The sequence below is a fragment of the Bombus terrestris genome, chromosome 1, assembly GCF_910591885.1.
Source record: "Bombus terrestris chromosome 1, iyBomTerr1.2, whole genome shotgun sequence".
NCBI classification, from domain to species: domain Eukaryota; kingdom Metazoa; phylum Arthropoda; class Insecta; order Hymenoptera; family Apidae; genus Bombus; species Bombus terrestris.
This window is the reverse complement of record NC_063269.1, coordinates 11,139,553-11,157,934: the sequence shown is the minus strand read 5'-3', so window position 1 is coordinate 11,157,934 and position 18,382 is coordinate 11,139,553. Positions and strand designations below refer to the sequence as shown.

The 18,382-nt window shown below is 35.6% G+C and overlaps 1 protein-coding gene and 1 long non-coding RNA gene across 3 annotated transcripts in view; one reads left to right on the top strand and one right to left on the bottom strand.

Annotated features, from left to right (window-relative positions):
* The window catches only part of LOC100642436 (glutamate receptor ionotropic, kainate 2), a 282,902-nt gene that overhangs the window by 237,419 nt on the left and 27,101 nt on the right, over window positions 1–18,382 (bottom strand). The gene's annotated exons all lie outside the window — the stretch shown is intronic.
* On the top strand, window positions 14,121–17,915 carry LOC125385647. The gene is made up of 2 exons (XR_007225144.1): window positions 14,121–15,278; window positions 16,727–17,915. It is a non-coding gene; the product is annotated as an uncharacterized LOC125385647 (long non-coding RNA).

Below are 18,382 nucleotides of genomic sequence, written 5' to 3'. Positions count from 1 at the left end.
GGAACCACAGCGTTTTATTTATACCCGCTTTTCAGCAGTTAATTCGCGACCCCACGTGCTTGTCTGTCTAGTCCGGCCTACCTTTTATTCTCATTCATCCCGCCCCTCTAGCCTTCTACTCATTGAATCTAGCTCGTACTTTATTTCGGTGAGATAGCGCGGCTGTTATGCACGTTCACGCTGTCCGCGTCCGGCTACGCGTACACACGCACGCACGTTAGCGAGATAAACGAGGCCTCGCGTCTAATTTACGTCGCAATCATTATCAGACCCAGGTACCTCTCGTCCCTTTATCTCTGGTTGAAGCTTCTCACATGTTTGGTTAAACCTCAGAGCTACGTGCCAGTTACGACAGTTTTTACGGAAGTGTTTACGAATGTTAATTAGCGAAACTGATGATATTAGCCTCAGATAACGACGTTAACCTGCCTCGTAAATATGTCACAGGAACAACCTTCTTTGATAGAAGGAAAGAGAAACCAGTAAAATTTGTATAACAAAGTCACGGAAGTAATTTCTCGGAAATTTACGAGAACCGATTTTGGGGGAAACGATGGGAAACGATTAATGCGGTTTCTCGCTGAAGTTTTTATTCGAAGGCACATCATCCGGAAACGTTTCAAATATTCCACTCAGCAACGATCGCAGCCGGAACATAAATTACAGATTCGAGTTATGCTGTTTACGTAATTGCGCAGATATGTACGAGTAAACAGGTACAATGCTGCTCAGGTGAATTGCTCTATCTCTGCTACTGCGTAGAGAGGATAAACGAGAGACGAAATACCGTGGTTCCATGGTAAAACTCTAAATGAAAATACATTCGATATTATGAAAATTATCACCAGAGAGAAATTACGATTTCACATACATCACTGAATTTTTCGAGCGATTGGCAATTTCGTACCAATCGTATCATTTGCACAACAACGTTCCTCAAAATTTAAAAAATGTATCGTTGCTCGTTAATGACGAAATCATTATTCGACATAGCGTATCGGTAATAGCTAGATGATTTAAAATTTCAGCTTTTTCCTGGAAAGCATGGACTTGAAAGAGAATTTTACAAGAATACATCTTTTGAAACTACGCTTCACAGCGATTGCGTGTCTCGACATAAATTATCATCAGCGACTCCGTTGTTCTCTGTAAACGTGTGTTTGCGTATTCGGTCATTTTTGGTTGTGTGTGAAGCAAAGCTCACACATACGTAAAAAGGAACAAGGTCGGTGGTATCTGTAGTATCTTGAAATAAAGCCACGAGTGACGTCGATAAATGTATGGTCAGACAAAGAGAAGTAGAAATGAACATAATATGAGAATCAGTGCACGCAGTTGGAAAATACCTTTCGTCCTTCATGGCATAAACGACTCTCACCTCGTTTAATATTAAACATAATCATAATTTATGTGTAAATGGCGGCATGATTAATCGTTTTGAACTTAACATTTTGTTGACCTGTACAGTTGACCTATATTTTCGTGAGTTCCGCTTGACATAGATTTATGTTTGTTTTTTACATAACATGTAACGCAATTTATTTACGTGATAATATAGATAATATACCAACGAAGAGTTACCAAATTACTTAGAAGGAAGGATGAAGTGGAAGGACAGAAAAATATTAGCAAGATTTATATGTGGAAACGAGACCAAAACAAGGGAATCCTGGAAAGAAGAGGGAGAAAAAAGATGCAGACTGTGTAAAAGGAAAGAAGAAGACCTGAGACATGTAATAGTAGAATGCGAAATAACGGGAGGTCCAAAGGACATAGAAAAAGCAGTAAATGAGACTGGAGGACTAACAGAACTAAAGGCAGTAATAGAGAAGAGAAGAGCAATACAAGACCGGGAGGAACGACAAGAAGGAAGCACAGCAAGGAGGCAAAAACCCAAAAGTTGCAATAGTTTTCAGTTATTAATTTTTTAGTTTTTAGAGATAGAATAATTAAGGGAGTGCAATATGATAAGTGGATAAGAGGGGATAGAGTGGATAAGAGGGGAGGTAGATATATAAGAAGCGAAATAGGTAAAAGAGATGTAAAACCGAAAGCTCGTCTAAAGACGAAAGCCACGGACTAAGCGATAATAAATAAATAATAATAATAAAAATAATAGATAATATAAAATTTTAACTGCAGGATTTTCGGCTATAATTGAGTTTTATCAACTTTATCAACATTAATAATTTCCGGTGAATATAAAGAAATAAAAAAATATACGTAGAAAAAAGTGAATTCAAAAATGTATAGGGAAAGGTGTAAAATATTTTCGTTGGCATGTATTTTCACCACTCTTTACACAAATCGATTCGCGTATGCTGTTATGCACGTATTGGAAAGACATTTGACCGAAGCTTAAGCGATTCATAGCATTGCGAAGTCGTTTTCTATGACTTCAGAATGGAATAGACAACCTTGAAGAGCATTGAATGCCATGAATATTCATCGTGGCTTACACCGGCCGTACAGATGAATTTTTTTTTAAAGAAAGAAGTTTGAGAAAAGTACAACAATTGCTTTAATTATTCACGAAATAGACATAAGAAGCTCGTAGCAAAGTTTAAGACAAATTAAATGCCATTTTATTGAATAATGTAGCTCGTTTTTTTGATGACTTCCTTTCATAAATTAAATAAATAATGAACCCCTTCCAAAAAAATTTTTTTAACAATAACCTCTTGTAAATTTTACAAGTACTTTTCTAATACTTCACTATCAAAAATATTTTACAGGAACAGGAATAGACGGTTGTGTTACTGATTTATATGAAATTAAGCATTTCAGATAAAATCCAATATTATGTTATTGAAAAATAAAACATTTTGAATTAATAAATTCCTGTTTCTCTCTCAGATCAGAAACAATATTTGTCTGAATTTAATAATGTTAATATTTGGCTAAATTTCATGATGAGCAATTATTTTTCGATCCGATTAAAGCCAGGGCGAAATATGCCCACTATCAAAAACACTACAAAATTCTTAAACAACCAAATATAATAGTTTACAACTATGAACAAATTAAGAATGTTTCGTCACAAATTAGTTTATCTCGTGGCTTGTTCGATTTACTTTTTTCCCACTGCACATTCTTTAATGATCTTTGACGACTTCTAGTATCTAGCTGTATTGTGAAAATGTGAACATACTCTTGAATATCGTGCACATACCGTGTTATACGAGCTCTTTTTACTGTATTATACAAACACCGACGTAATTTTTGCATCGTATAGTACGAGCACGTTAAACGAATGCCATGTTATGTCAAAGTTTGCTGTAGTTATAAGTGTATAACCATTTATCGCGTAGACTAATTTAATTAATCTTACACTATAAACGCCAATGAGGAAAAAAAATACAAACGCATATATACATATTGGACAATTAATTCGATATTATTTCAACTAAATTTATATTATTTCTAATGGTTGGTTATTTGTATAATTTTGTACAATTCCTACTTTTAATTGATCTCTTATACAAGTAATGTTATATGCTCGTAGCATAAAAAGGATAATAAAAAGGAAAATGAGAATCCTTGTGAAATACAAAAATGGAAACGAAGTCGTGTAATTTAACACCGGATCAAAGAACAGAACACTCCGTTATAAGCTAATTTTTTTCTTGCACATTCAATGAAGGAGTTGTAAAGAAAGACGAATGGTCTTCCTCTGTATTATAAATCCGCATGTCGATGAACACAGACATTTAACCTCAAAGATTCGACGCTTTAGTCAGGGAACAGCGTTGAATTTAAAAAAGGGACGGCCACGTGGAATGTGAAAAAGAAACAACTTTGCGGAGAAATGATTCCTCTGCGATATACCTTTATAAAAGATGACAATGCAACAAAGAACAGGTACATCAATTATTCACCGAATGACAGACGAAGTGATCGCTGGTTATTTCCCAGTAGGGGATTCCTGACACACTACGCGCTCATAAATCTCAATCTTCCCTTGGGGCTGACCACAGTCCATGCGAGGCGTATTAACGTGTGAAGCTTTCAGCGTTCCAGCTTACGAGCTTTAATGCAAATATTGGAAACAGACCGAAGCGAACCTTTATGGAAACTGCATTTACTCGTGCAACGAATATTAATATTCGATATATCATTTAGTAATTGGTAATTAACATTTCGATCAAATTTTAGAAATCAATATTTAAGCTAAGAATTGCGATTATTACGTTTCGTTTGTTTCGATATTGTTGCGTTCCCTTCGTTAATATTTCAATGATTTTAATAAAACGAAACGGCTTAGCTACGCGAAATATCGACTGATAAATCGAAGAGAGGCTCTCCTCGCTTCCTTCTATAAATTCAAGATCATCTGAACTTCCATTTCCGGACTTCGCGCGAGTGAGAACGTCGGATTTTACGAGCGCAGGCATCCAACTGCTATACCATCGATGTACAAACCCATATCATAGCGTTGTATTTGTCAGCGCCATGGTTTAGCGTCGATGGCAGCTGCATTGTACACGAAACAGATACATATTTACAAGCATTATGTACTCGATGTAGAACGACAGCCTTGTTTCTTTCCCTGTACAATTTCTCATGCTCTGTGCTCTGTCCGACATGTTATACGTTCTCCGATAGTTTCGAATCTCTGGAAAATAGGTCCGCGAAAAGAACTGCTGGAATTGGTGAATGGATTTACCAGCGTAATATTTAGGAAATTTTGCGATTGAAATGTTCATTAGTTTCAAACGCATATACATCGCGCTCCTAAATTCGCAGCACGATTGAAATCAGGGAGATTCTATGGCAGTAATAATAAAATTGCGCTGGAAGCTTCATTCTTGAGAAAATCGGACTTGAAGACTGTTGAAGTAATTACTTCAAGAAAAATTCTACAGCTTTTCTTTTGTATACTCGTGATCTGGACACCGTTGTTACGAAGAAAATAGAATTTAGTGAACCGAAAAATTAAAAGGAAAGAAAGATCCATAGTATTGTGCCCTTGAATATGAATGTTATTTTGGGTTACAAGGACTAAAAACGAAAGAGCTATAAGTAGAGTTTTTGCTGTTTCTTGTAGCTTTTGTCCTTTGCTATAAATGTATGAACGTACTCCATATCATATTCTATTGTATCATAATATTGAAAGAGTGAGGATCTGGATCAGCATACACTATACTTGTACTTATACCTATACTTACTTCAATATATTTCTCTATTACAAATTCATCCACGCGTTCCTCTAGTAGTCAACCTCAACAAAGACCTATCACAAATTTGTCTAATTCTAATTAGGAAAATTATTCGTCGAAAATGTAGAATAAAGTTTTCTCGTTTTAAGACCTCGTTTTAGTGCAAACAGTGTGAACATACGTACTCGATAAATTTTCAAAATCGATTTTTTCAGAAATGAGGCCTTAAACGAAAAAGCTTTATTCTACATTTTTCATTTATCTCTGCATGCGGAATAATCTTTTATCACTTGTCCATTCCTGTCTAACATAGATTAGGCAAATTCACATATACTTGATAAGTTTGCTTCAGTATATTAGAAAGTAATGTAGATTAGAAGGTAATCGTCGAATTCTATTAAAAACCGCAAAAAATAGTACGTAGAAAATAGGTTTCAATATTGCGGCTAACTTTCTAGGAAAATAGATTAAGGAACGTAGAACTAGCTACATTGAAAAGAAAAAGAATTGCTCTTGAGATATTTCTTTCTGAAGTGTTGTCGTGAATTTGGTCCTTTATTAAAAAGTTTTTGAGTACTTGAGAAGTCAGCTGGAAAACGGCAGGAAGCTAACAGCTGCATCGTTGTAACCAGAATCTTCGCCATATGTCACTAGCAATCTGAAAAATTTTAACGAAAATATTTTTGCTGTGCCACGACCGATATGTTCGCGTGATTGATTGTGCGACTTTGTTGTTTTGCGACAGTAAGTCCATAAATTGAGAGCAATGTAATGGCATCTCATCGATCAATTTTTATAGTGAAGTATTTGCAAAGTCGATTTTCATCAAACACGACTAAAAATGCTTGCAAGCATTAGAAACAATCTGTATGATAGTTAATCTATATTCTATGGGATAACGTATCTACACTTCGTTAATTCTACCAGGAACAAAAAGAGAAAAAAGATGAGAACTTTCATGAATCTAATTAAAGTACTAACTAGTAGATTTTGTCCTTATGAATATTCAAATCAATCGAGCAGACGCTCCACTTGATTCAATCCCATTCAATCTTCAAATTAGAATAACTTTTCTAATTTATCCAACGTAATTTATATAAAAGCGTTGTTGTAATCCCATCGCTGAATGTCTGTCTTGCAATTAGCTGTAGTCATATACTATTCATATTTTCGTTTCATGACAAACAACGAGATGTACGCAGGAAAATCGAACAGTAATTAACAGCTTGTGATTTAAATGTTGAAATACGATAGAGTCTCGATTGTTATTAAAATGCCGATTAATGGGACGATTGATTACCGGAATGTGGATTAATACAAAATTACCTGATATGTATAATATCAGTGGAAGAAGAAATCATAAAAGAAAACAATTCTGAGAAAATTCCTTGTCACAACCACAATACGAATTTAATAGAATTCAACAGAAATGACTAATAAAATGTTGCGCGAATCTTGTAAAATTGTAATCTTGATCTTTAATAGGTTAATTGTCTCAATTTTTTCACTACTTTCTGATCAAATATAGACAAAGAGGTAAAGATTTATTTGAAAGATTCTAATAAAGCACGACTGATGGTACAAGCGTTATTTCGATATTCGAGATCGTTATCCCCATGTGCAGCTGCAAGATTTACAGACGCTTCTATCTGTTCTGTGCCATTTTTTCCACTTACTCCTTAATGATCGCCTGGCGCGTGCTAAAGCTGAAAGCAACATAAAACACGAATTTCCCGTTTCCTCCCTTCCTGGTTCTCGCTTTTTTCCTCCTCTTGAAAATGTGAAGGGAAAGAGGGCGAGACGGATAGAGAAGAACGCGCGGAAGAGTCGAAATTATGATCAACGGACATGACGCATCTATTTATGATTCATATAAATCGCATTGTACATAGCCACCGGCATAGGTTATACGCGTTCTGGTCCATTATCTCGCGTGTAACACGAACACGGGGTCCCGTAGTGCATTATAACCGTTGCGGCTGTGAGAATAAACCGTGCTGTGAATATTTATCTACGGCTATCGCAAAATAAACGCGCTCCTCGAAACGCAGCTCCCGCTCAGCCGAAAAGCTCGTGGGGTATACGTAACACGCGCCGTATCGTAATTTCTGCTCTTTTCGAAGCTTCCACGTGACATTTACACACGCCGATCCCGAGCAATTTTCGGCGGCCATTATCGGTTTGACGTAGAGGACGGTCATATTTTTCTAACCCGGTGAAAAACGTTTGCTGCTCCCTCCTTCGAAATATCACTCTCCACATTTTTTATTTTTATAAATTCTCCCTCCGCGTCGTTCTATCGCGTCAGTGATATATCAAAAGAATGATGAAAAATATCGTTATAATACAATACCCATAATACTAATTATACCTAAAGTATATACTATAATAGCTAACGATAGTAGTAGAGCATCATTAACGTTTAACTTGATATCAAACCGATGAAATTTCATCATCCCGTGCGGCAGCAACGCGCGCTAGAAACGCGCACACCTCTTTTAGTGAAGGAAGGATTATATCCATAGTCTGAATTTCAAAATTCATTACTACGCCCAAACATTAGGTATCCACGGCAGAGTAAGGCAATGCAGAAACTACCGGTATCTATTGGATTCTGTTTGCATGGGAATACGACAGCAGTTTGCAACGTTTGATGCCTGCGAAATTATAATTCACTTCTCGGGATAGTGTTGTGAGTTTCGTGGATTATAACCGGAAACCCCTAATCGTTGCCATGCCGTGAAAGCAAAATCCGTTACAGGAAACGAGGGGGCAGTGTAGAACGTGGGCGAGAAAGGCTGGTCGAATCTAATATCCCAGACTCATAAAGCTCTGTTTTAAAAACAAGAAGAAGAAAAGTTATGAGAAAGGGGATGAAAAGCTTTGCAACCAAGAAAGATATATGATCACTACGAGTTAAGCTTTCAACAGGCAAGGTCTCATTGTAACGCATATATACCGTTTTTGGCGCGCCACGATCCTAAAATAAATCGGTCCAGCAAAAAAGTAAAATTACGCAAATTTCCATTGATATTATCTAGAATTGAGGAAATCTCCACTTGCGCTCCGAGTATAAACTACAATTTTATATTAATTATTTTACCACGTGGTACTATAATTTTTGAAATAAATAAATAACACGGATATGTAATACTGTGGATCGCTGAGTGGAAGAAGGAGAATCGGTGCATCCAAGCATTCTGAAAAGCATTGATATTCGAAAAGCATGACGCAGAGAGAAATGATTTGCGATTCTAATCGAAAATAAATCACATTGGAGACAATGTCGAGCAATGTTTTAATCATTAACATGTGCGTGACAACTACTGAACTCGAAGCTTCCCAGTTTCTGGAGTAAACTTCTCCAGTAAACACGAGACGAGGAATGGTGAAGGTATTGTCCGTGCAGACGTTGTTGGAATTTGGCAAACAACCACCGTGGAACGTACGAAATTTGAGGTTGACAGATGGCTCATCGGTAAGGTCGCGTTAATAGCGAAAGCATGCACTAGGTACTTGAATAGATTCAGTCGCTTTGTCTGAACCGATAAACAGGGTCTCACCTTAGAAACGGACAGAACTGCCCAAATTTCCGTTGGACATGACCGATAACCATTGCATTCACAGTCAGAGTCGGTGACAAAGATCAATGTTATTGACGACAGTGATTTACAATACGAAGTTCGCGTTTGGTAATTCATAATAATTATTTCGTATCGTAAACAGGTAACAATATCTGTTTACGATAGACCTTTCTAAAGTTCAAAATATTTGTTACTTTTGGAGGTTTAAATATTTATCTAATTAAATATTTATTTAAAAGAAGTGAGCGATATAATACACGCTTCCTTGAACAGCAGATGGAAAAATACACCCTCCAAAATTCAGAAATTTCTGGATTCGACTGGACTTCCTTCTCGCTAGAACGAAAATTTTTCTCGATGAATAGAACTTCTAATTAGATGTTCGTTATTCTAAGGATCTTTATAAAGGGATTTACCGGTAGGTAGACAGATCTTAATTTAGAAACATTTAGACTTTCAAAACTTTAAAGATTATCAGAATTAGTAGGAGTTTGTAGAATTTTTAAAATTTCAGAAACTTTGCAAACTTCTATAGCTTTTGTATCAAATCATTACCATTATTGCTATTAAATGTAGATGCAGTAGTATGCAAAAGTCTAGAACCCGGTGTATTCTTAACTTTGTATTATAAAAGCGATATTTCAAGGAATTTTAACTAATCTTATGTAAATGTAGTGTTTCCCTTTATTTATACCGAACATTAATTAAACTTCTTTTACATATCACTTTTGGAAAATAAAACGAAGGACCTATCTATCTGAAGACCTGTATACCTCAATATATATCTAGTGTTTGAAAATAAATGTTACTGTTGGAAATAAATGTTGCTAAATAGTCGACTTCACAATATGTGAGAAATCATGATTAATAATATCCGACAGATAAGACATTCTGCACCGAATCTAAAAAATGAATCGAAATCGGTCACAATGTTGAAAAGTCGTTCTGCTCGATGAAGCAATTCGCCGAGAAAATGGAACTGTAGGGTTGCTGCCAAGAACGAAATGCACCGGATATCGCGTGGACGAATAAAGCTGTATACAGGTTTTGAAAGGTACATACAAGTATATACGAATGGAACCGTGGATGGCTAGCGGAATGATGATGTGCTTCGCAAAAAAAAGCTCGACGTATTTGTCGCCGTCGACGATGGCGTAGGATACGAATAGGGTTGAATGTTAGTTGGCGCTAGAACTCTCCTGTACTCGTACAATCCACTCGGAAAATACAACTGTCCCTATATAGCGACTTACACTGTTTGTTTCAGAAGGCATCTACACATACAACTTTCATTTGCGACAAAACTCTGCAATTTTGCTTCGCGTAACGATAGCATGTAATATCCAGGTCATTTTTCCGTAACATTTTTTACTTTATATTCTTTATGTAATTAAAAAAGTAGGGTAATAATAAAATATGTTGAAAAGCCAATTTTCTTTCGCGATATTATAAAAGATATTTTATCCAAATGTCCTGCTATATTTTCTTACGTTAATAATTTCTATTGTGATCATGTTATTTTGAAGTAAGTAACGGTAGAGAAAAAAGGTTCTACGATGAAAAATCAGACACACCAAGCTGAAAAAGCTTTTGAACGTACTTGTACCCGTTTCCACGTTTCCTCCATTTGTACATAAGCGTACAACGCAAGATGTAGGTGGGAAAAGGATGTCCGCGAAGCATGACAATGACGTTCCAGCCGGAATTTTTCGACAGAGATGAAACAACGCGAGGCGAAAAAGAGTTGATTTAAGAAAGGCGAAAGGGGAAAAAAGTGGCGAAGATGAAAAGACTGGACGACGGTCGCATTGCATCTGGGATACGCCTCAGCTTCCTAATTTCATCACGTTCTTAGGATGAGCGACATCGAGCGCTGTTTCGCGACATACTTTTACTTCGAGTCGCGGACTTAGAGTTAGAAAAATGTTAAAGAAGTCTTTCTTACGACGACGCCTCGTTCCAATGTAAGAACCTTCTTTTTACTTGGAACAACGTTAAAGAATTAACGGTGCCGAGGAACAATTTGCTTCCGTGATAGCTAAGAGAAACGTTAGTGCGCTAATTAGGAAACGCGATGTAAACGTTGCGGAATTACTTGCAATTTATTATTTCTAACATATAATTAGAGTATATTTCTCGCTTCAAAAAAAAAGGTGAAATCCATATTTTTAATGCAGCGAATTTTAAGTCAGATTTGATAAATGACTTTCGGAAGATATTACCTGTCGCAAAAATATCATAGTCATTTTGTAGACGATCGTTAACCGTCGTTCTTGACACGTTCTTGACAAACCTATTTAACTTCTTAAACCAGTCTTTATAAGTACTTTTTAATAGATATTAGCAGAAAACTACATCAGAGTTATTAATACCATGGCTAAGTATTCCACGCGGTTGCATTGAACCAAGATCGATATGCAAATATCGAGCTACGTTGATCCCACTTGTGCATCCATTGTTCATGATGGCCCTTATCCGAATAAAAACTTTCGACTACCTGGAATTAAGGCGGATAATGGCTATCGATCGAGTCATCGATCAGCCGCCTATCAGTTGCAAAACTTCGAGGACGCGCTCGCCCTATGCAAGAATAGATCTATGGCCGATATGTGCCGTGTCAAAATCCAATAGTATTATTCCCACATCCATTCGGTACATGAAATGATACTATCAGACATCTCCATTCGTTGTGCTCAATCGTGAGGTTGACAGTGACGGATGATAGTTATTAGCATTAGTTATTCGTAATAGTTGTGAATAAAAACCGATGGCAAGATAATCGCAGAGTGTTAAATATAAAAATGGCAATGTTGTTTAGCAATAGTGGTAATTCATATGCGTAAAATGTTATATGTGTTAATGAATTTTGAAAGCAAGAAAGAAGATCGATGATTTATTAAATTGACAGACACGATATTACAGACGATTAAACAGAGCAATGCAAATACTACGAATTGTTCAGTAATTTACTTGATGCAAATTAATTAGCCCCGTTATGTTGAACTATTTCATGCTACGTGTTTGAATGTATCAAGTGGTTATTATCATAAATATCCAAGTGATATAGATTGTTGATATAGAAATTGTAAAATCGCCGAAACTGAACGCCGAAAATCGCATAAAATTTACTAGCAAATGTGTGAATTACAGCATTAATGATAATATAATATTGCTTATTTAAATATACATGTGTATATATCTGTGTCCTGTTTGGAAAAATTTTAATAAAACCTTGTATCGACAAAACGCTACTATACATTTAATGTACATTTATTCATATATGTATTACAGTATGTCGTTTACCAACTAAAAAATATGCAAACGCAGGGCAACAAAACAGTTTACATTTAAAACGCTCAAACAATCTCTGGATTAATACTTTTTAATATTTTCACTTTGGGAATTTTACTAACTCTAATACATACAAACTCTATTTATACATATGAATAAACAAAATTATCTACAGTATCTAGGATACAAGACAAAAGATCGTACAGATTGGTTTGGAATAATTAAGCCACTGTGAAGGAGATGCAAAGCGGAATTCCTTACAAGCTATAGCAATAATCTATTTTCCTAAACCAGCAATATTTGGTCTTCAGCCATTCATTGCCACATAATCCCACGCAGAAACCATAAACTAGCGTCCTCCAATGTATTTCGAACTATTTGGTATTATTTCGCATACGACATATCGATGATCTTCAACGACCCCATACGCAAACATCGTCCCAGAAATAATGTAATTCGATATACATATTCCGTTCACCTATTAGATCCGTTGCGATTCGAACAATAAATCCACCCTATGTGCATACATGCACACTCGCATATGTAGCCACTATTGTTTGACAGTTTCCAATCAAATTATATACGTACATTTCAAGCGTAGCGGATTGAGTGCATAAAATACCTAGAATCATTTAACCTGACGCACTCATAATAACTAAAAATCAAGCAGCTGTGTTGTTTGCAAAAATACACAGAAATAATCATTGTCCGTAAAAAAGCTACATAAACGTGACAGCGAAACTAATTTTACGAATTAATTGCATAGAGCCAGGTATACTTAAATGTTCTGCAACATACATGATATACATACAACCGATAAAGCTATATCGAAAATCGACGCACTGTAAAAACATTGTCACATGAAATACTTCTCGTTTAATATTCTTTAATATTTCACTGATCCATAATATATGAAATATCCGCTTATTAATGGTAGAATTGCCGGAGCAAAATGACCAACTCGGAATTTTTTATCTTTATGCATAATTTACGCCGGTACAGTTTTTGAGAATTTAATCGATTTCTATTTTAACAACATATGAGCAGACATTTCTTTTCCTTCCTGCATTATATATTTATTCGTGTTTTTTTCATTTTAATAGTTTTTTGGTATATTTTTTACGCTTTTATCGTCAATCATTTCCAGTATTAAAATTGAATACTATATACAGTCCCGGGTTATTGAATTAGAATCATTCAAAACTTTCAATATTTTCCACCTTTTCGAATCACAAAATGATTCACTTCTGTCAAAACATTTATTAACATTGTTTGAAATAACAAGTTTCTATTTTATAAAGGATTCGAAGAGTTTCAATTCTTCCAATATGATGTTTATATATTCTTTTTTGGGAAAGAATATCATAGACGAACGATATCAAACAATTTTTCGTCGAATTTGAAGAACACGGTAAAGAGAAATAACAGTTTGATTGGTGGATTGAAAGATTATAGAACTGTTTGTTAGCGAAGATTTCAAACGTTCGAAGTTCTCTCGTGGGACAAACAATGTGAAGGACATCATAGGAAACGAGTGTGTAAATTTTTCAACACCATTGCTGACACAGAAACTTTTCTCGCGAAGAATTTACTAAGTGGTTGAAAACGGACACTAAATCAAGAAAAGATAAGCCGCTTAATTTCGAACGAGATTAGTCTGGACGTTCAATCTCCTGTATCACCTTCTCTTTGGCACGTAACGGTACCAGTATCTCCAGCTGAAGTTAATCTCGGGATTAATCCAGAAACGAACTTTCATAGTACTACCATTTTTCCGTGTTCATATTTCCGGTTTACACATATCGCCGATTACATGGATTCTTCTTCACATTCAAAATTCTTGTTACCTTTCTATCCCATACTAGGAACAAAAAGGATATAAAAGAACAAAAAAAAAGAGTATGTGCATAAGAAGCAAAACATAAATATGTAATTCCAGAGCGGAGCATCTTGATAATTAGACTAAATTAAATTTCGTACGCCACGTTGGATTCTTGTTATTTTCGTATATCTTAACAATAGTGTTACGCCCCGAGGCTCACTATACGCCGTGTTTCTAACCGTTCCCCTTGATACTACAGTGTCGCAGACAGATCGTCTTACATGACCGGCGAAATATACAGAATGTAGGGATAAGCGCTATCAACTATGCAGTCGTCGTCAAGCAGCGAGTTCTAAAAAACATCGATTCGCCTTCGGTCCGTTATTTTACCTACACAACACACATAAAAAGGTGGCATACGTGATCATAGGCGCGAACGGTCGCGAAACCCGAGCGTGGTGAGGGTCGTCTCCAAGAGAAGACAAAGGAAAGAATCGAAGGGCAATCAGTATCACGCGAGGAGTCAAACCGAATGCACCGGGAGGTTCAGAGAAATAAAATCACGGTCGCTTAGTCAAACGAATACGTCGAGAAATATTATAAAGTCGCCTCTCGCTGACGCGTTTCCTCGCGATCGCGTCTCTTCGCGAACGATCGTAACGAACAGAAAGGATTAGATTGCGTAGAAACTTCAAACAATGAATTGTCAACATGAGGCAATGAGGAAAACGATTTTGCGTTTACACGATACAATTTGATCTTTCGTAGTCGAATAATTTCCTATGCAATTCTACGCTGCTTTCGGTAAGCTGATATCAGCACGGTTTGCCGAGTCCATAAATTAAGCAACGAATTCGATTTGTGCTCTTTGATAATCCCTTCATTGCCATACGACAGACTTGGTCATTATAACTTTACCGTGCATTTGCGTATCGCACCAAACACATTATACCATATTGCGATAGAGAGATACGTTGTTATTTCTTTAAATGTAGCAAGCTTATGGTTAATGGAAACGTTCACCCATACATTCCCATTTCTGCATATATTGGACATTTTAATCACAGGTAAAATGCTTAATTAGCATCTAATAATTACAAAATGTGCAATGTAATACTTGTTAAGCATCTAATTCAACATCGCAATTAAGTGTAACATATGCAAACAATACACTAAACGGTCGTTAAGGCGCATATTTATTTACGAATTGCTGTGTATAACATATCCGATCAACAGGATGATTGAAAGTATTCGTCGATAGGAAATAATTTTCCGTTCAAAGAGAAAGAGAGAGAGAGAGAGATCAATTCATCCGAAACTCTGCTGTTTCCCTTGGGTTTTTCTCGAAAAAGATGTTACAGAATAACAAATGTTCCCACGAGCTGAATCAAGTCACCTAGCCGCGTTTCTTTGTCATCTCAGGTAAGCACAATTCAACCACAGAAAAGTGAGAACAGCTGACAAGTGTCGCGAGTTTACAAACGCATTCTTCATACTTTTTCATTCTGGAAAAACAACCAAAACGACTGAGAACGACCCTCTTATTGCTCTTTTACGAGCAAATAAATTTATCACTTAGGTCGAACTTGACCCTTCGTCCCTATTGAATACAACAAATCGTGATATAATGTATTGACTTAACCTTCGATCCTAACCGACAGAAAATTGCAGGAGAAACTCCTGCTATTGTAAATGCGGCGTTCAATGCCTGATCTCGGATTAAACAAAAATTTAAATAGTATCTATTATCATGAAAAAAGGATTAAAAGGAATTTAACTCTTTACGTTTTTCCCTTTCTAACTCTTAGAAAAGACCAGTCGAGATGAATTTTTTAAAAGAAATAAATTAGTAGAATTACGTAAAAACATACACGTAGTAGTTACAAAATGTATTTGCAGATTTCTTTATTTTCCAATAAAATGTCCTAGTAGATTCTGTAAATTTTATTTTCATAGTATCAAATTTTCGCAGTCGTATGAAAGCACTATTAAATGATACGAAATTCAATATACTTGGTCCTAATTAAGCAGTATGTAAAATAATAAATACATAATAAATACAATGTGTGCAAATAGACATATATATCGAAAATAAACGTACAAAATATTGTCCCAACTGAATAGCGTGTTCTACACACGGCGTTGCTTTGCACACTGCGTTGCTTTTCAAAATTATATTCGCTCCTCTCTCATGCAAGAATTTTCCTCGGTAAATATAAAACGTATTAACTAACAAAAATTATAACAGTTCATATTTTGTTCGTAAGCCCAGAAAAAGCAATTTCAACGAAACGGTTTGAAAATTTCGTGCGTTTCGCTTACGAGACTTTCAACGATTATTTCCAACTCCCCTTTTTTAATGTCTAGTATCTTCATTGAAATATATGATTCAAAAGAGCATAAACAACGGACCTTTTCACAGTTCTCGCCCCTTTCCTATACTCGCGTTACGTGTTATTTTACGTATGTTCTTTAGACCTTTTTCTCGGCTCTCGCCCTTTAGAATTCATGAAACCGCCGGACAGCGAAGCCGCATTTTCATGCACATGCATATTTTTCGTATTTCGCTTCGGTGTGACGATCTTTCGCGTTATCGCGACTATAACACATCATCACGATCGCGAAAAACTGGATTTACACTTGAAGGGAAGGAATCATCCATAGTCGACAAGGGTTTCAAGGGTCGGCGATAATAAAGGCAGGAGAAAAAGCTCTAAACACGAGAAGGTGTTTCGAGCTGAAAGCTATTTCGATAAATTCACGATAAACTATCTGCCACGAGGCGTTCACATGCCCACACCCTTCTCACTCCGCAATTTCCCGAAACTGCCGGCAGTATTTTTCTGTATATCCATATTCTTTTTTTACAGGAATTGCAAAGCAGACGTAAAACCGTCGCCGACGGGTTATGGCTTAATAGGGCCGCTTTGTACTTGTCGCGAGGGGAAGTAAAAAAAGGAGAAAACAGCTATTCCACTCCCAGAGTGACAAGCAAAAACGAGAACGAACAGTTGGGTGAAGGAGGGGAGGGACGAAGGTCGATAGCTGGTTATCACATCGCGAACAAGTGTTAGTAAAAAAGGATCTGGCATGAGAAGAATCAAAGTGTAAGAGTAAAATATAATTTACCTACTTTTTTTACTTTTAATAATCTATGATATGTATAACATATGTATACAATAGTAGGTAATTCCATAAGTAATCTTGTGATTATATATATGATTTTAAGATGTCAAAGGTAGTAAAAATTTGTTGACACTGGATCTACAAAACATTTAATAAAGATAACATGGTAATTTTTCCAATTATTGTAGTATATTATTCTATTACTTCCAGCTAGAAATTGCAGTGCTTTCTCGTTTGATCTTACTATGCAAATTGAACATGTAAAATAAAAGCTAACATTGCTTATGGAATGGCTTTTGGTAAAGTACTATGTATATATTTAGTAAAATATCATGTTGTAGAATAAAAGTAAGATAAAGTAGATAATGAGTTATGAACATGATAAAAGGGTATTCTTCTGACTTATGCCGTTAAGATGGATGGCATAATCGAGTAAAGTGGTTTTAGCTCGATAATCGGATTAGCACATTCTTTTCCCGCTTATATAAGTAATAGAACATGGCGTGCATGTTTAAGGGAATAAAACAAACGCCAAGAAGCTTTAGATTACCTACAAGTACATAAGAAAATAAATTTAAGGAGACTTAACGGACTATATCTATATTTTAGGATGGAGTGTGTAAACACTAAACGTGTTTTCTGAATAAACAAAGTACTAAGCATCTCGCTTCTAGTCCATTTCGATAGCTTTTGCTTTCGTACACAGCCGAAGGTTGCTTTGAAGCATATATTTTTCCCCCTCAATTTCAGATTCCATTTAAAACGCACAAAGTGATTTTGAAATAACTTTAGAAGCATGAGGAAACAACGTTTCTCTCTACCAATGTTAAATTCTAGGAAACAGTATGTGAGAAAATATTATTTTTCCCGTATATTATAACTACGATTATTATCGCATAACGAATCAAAAAATTAAATCAACCTTTAACTACAGACGTTTGTATTTTTATTATTGTCATGAATATTTGAACCATCTAAAAGTCAAACTCTCCCTCTCTCTCTCCCTTTCACTCTCTTACATTAACTCAATCGGGAGTAATCGCTTCATTTCTGAAGTATTAAAATACTTATGGTCATCATGCAACTTAATATTAAAATTAAGAAACTTTAAATTAGATGCAGTTGATCAATTTGACTTTTGAGTAGATCATTTACTAGTTATTTATAGTCATCACAAATATCATACATATTTTGTAACTTTATTGATTAATTCTGCGTCATAAAAGTTCATTTTGATATAACTAGTTTGTTCAAGAAAGAAAGGTAATAATATTTCATATATATAATTCAAATAATTTTATATCTTTATGAATATAATTTAAAAAATGTAAATAAATTCTTAATTCAACTCAATACTGACTTTGAAAATTCATCACTTGATTGTGATAATGGAATAAAAA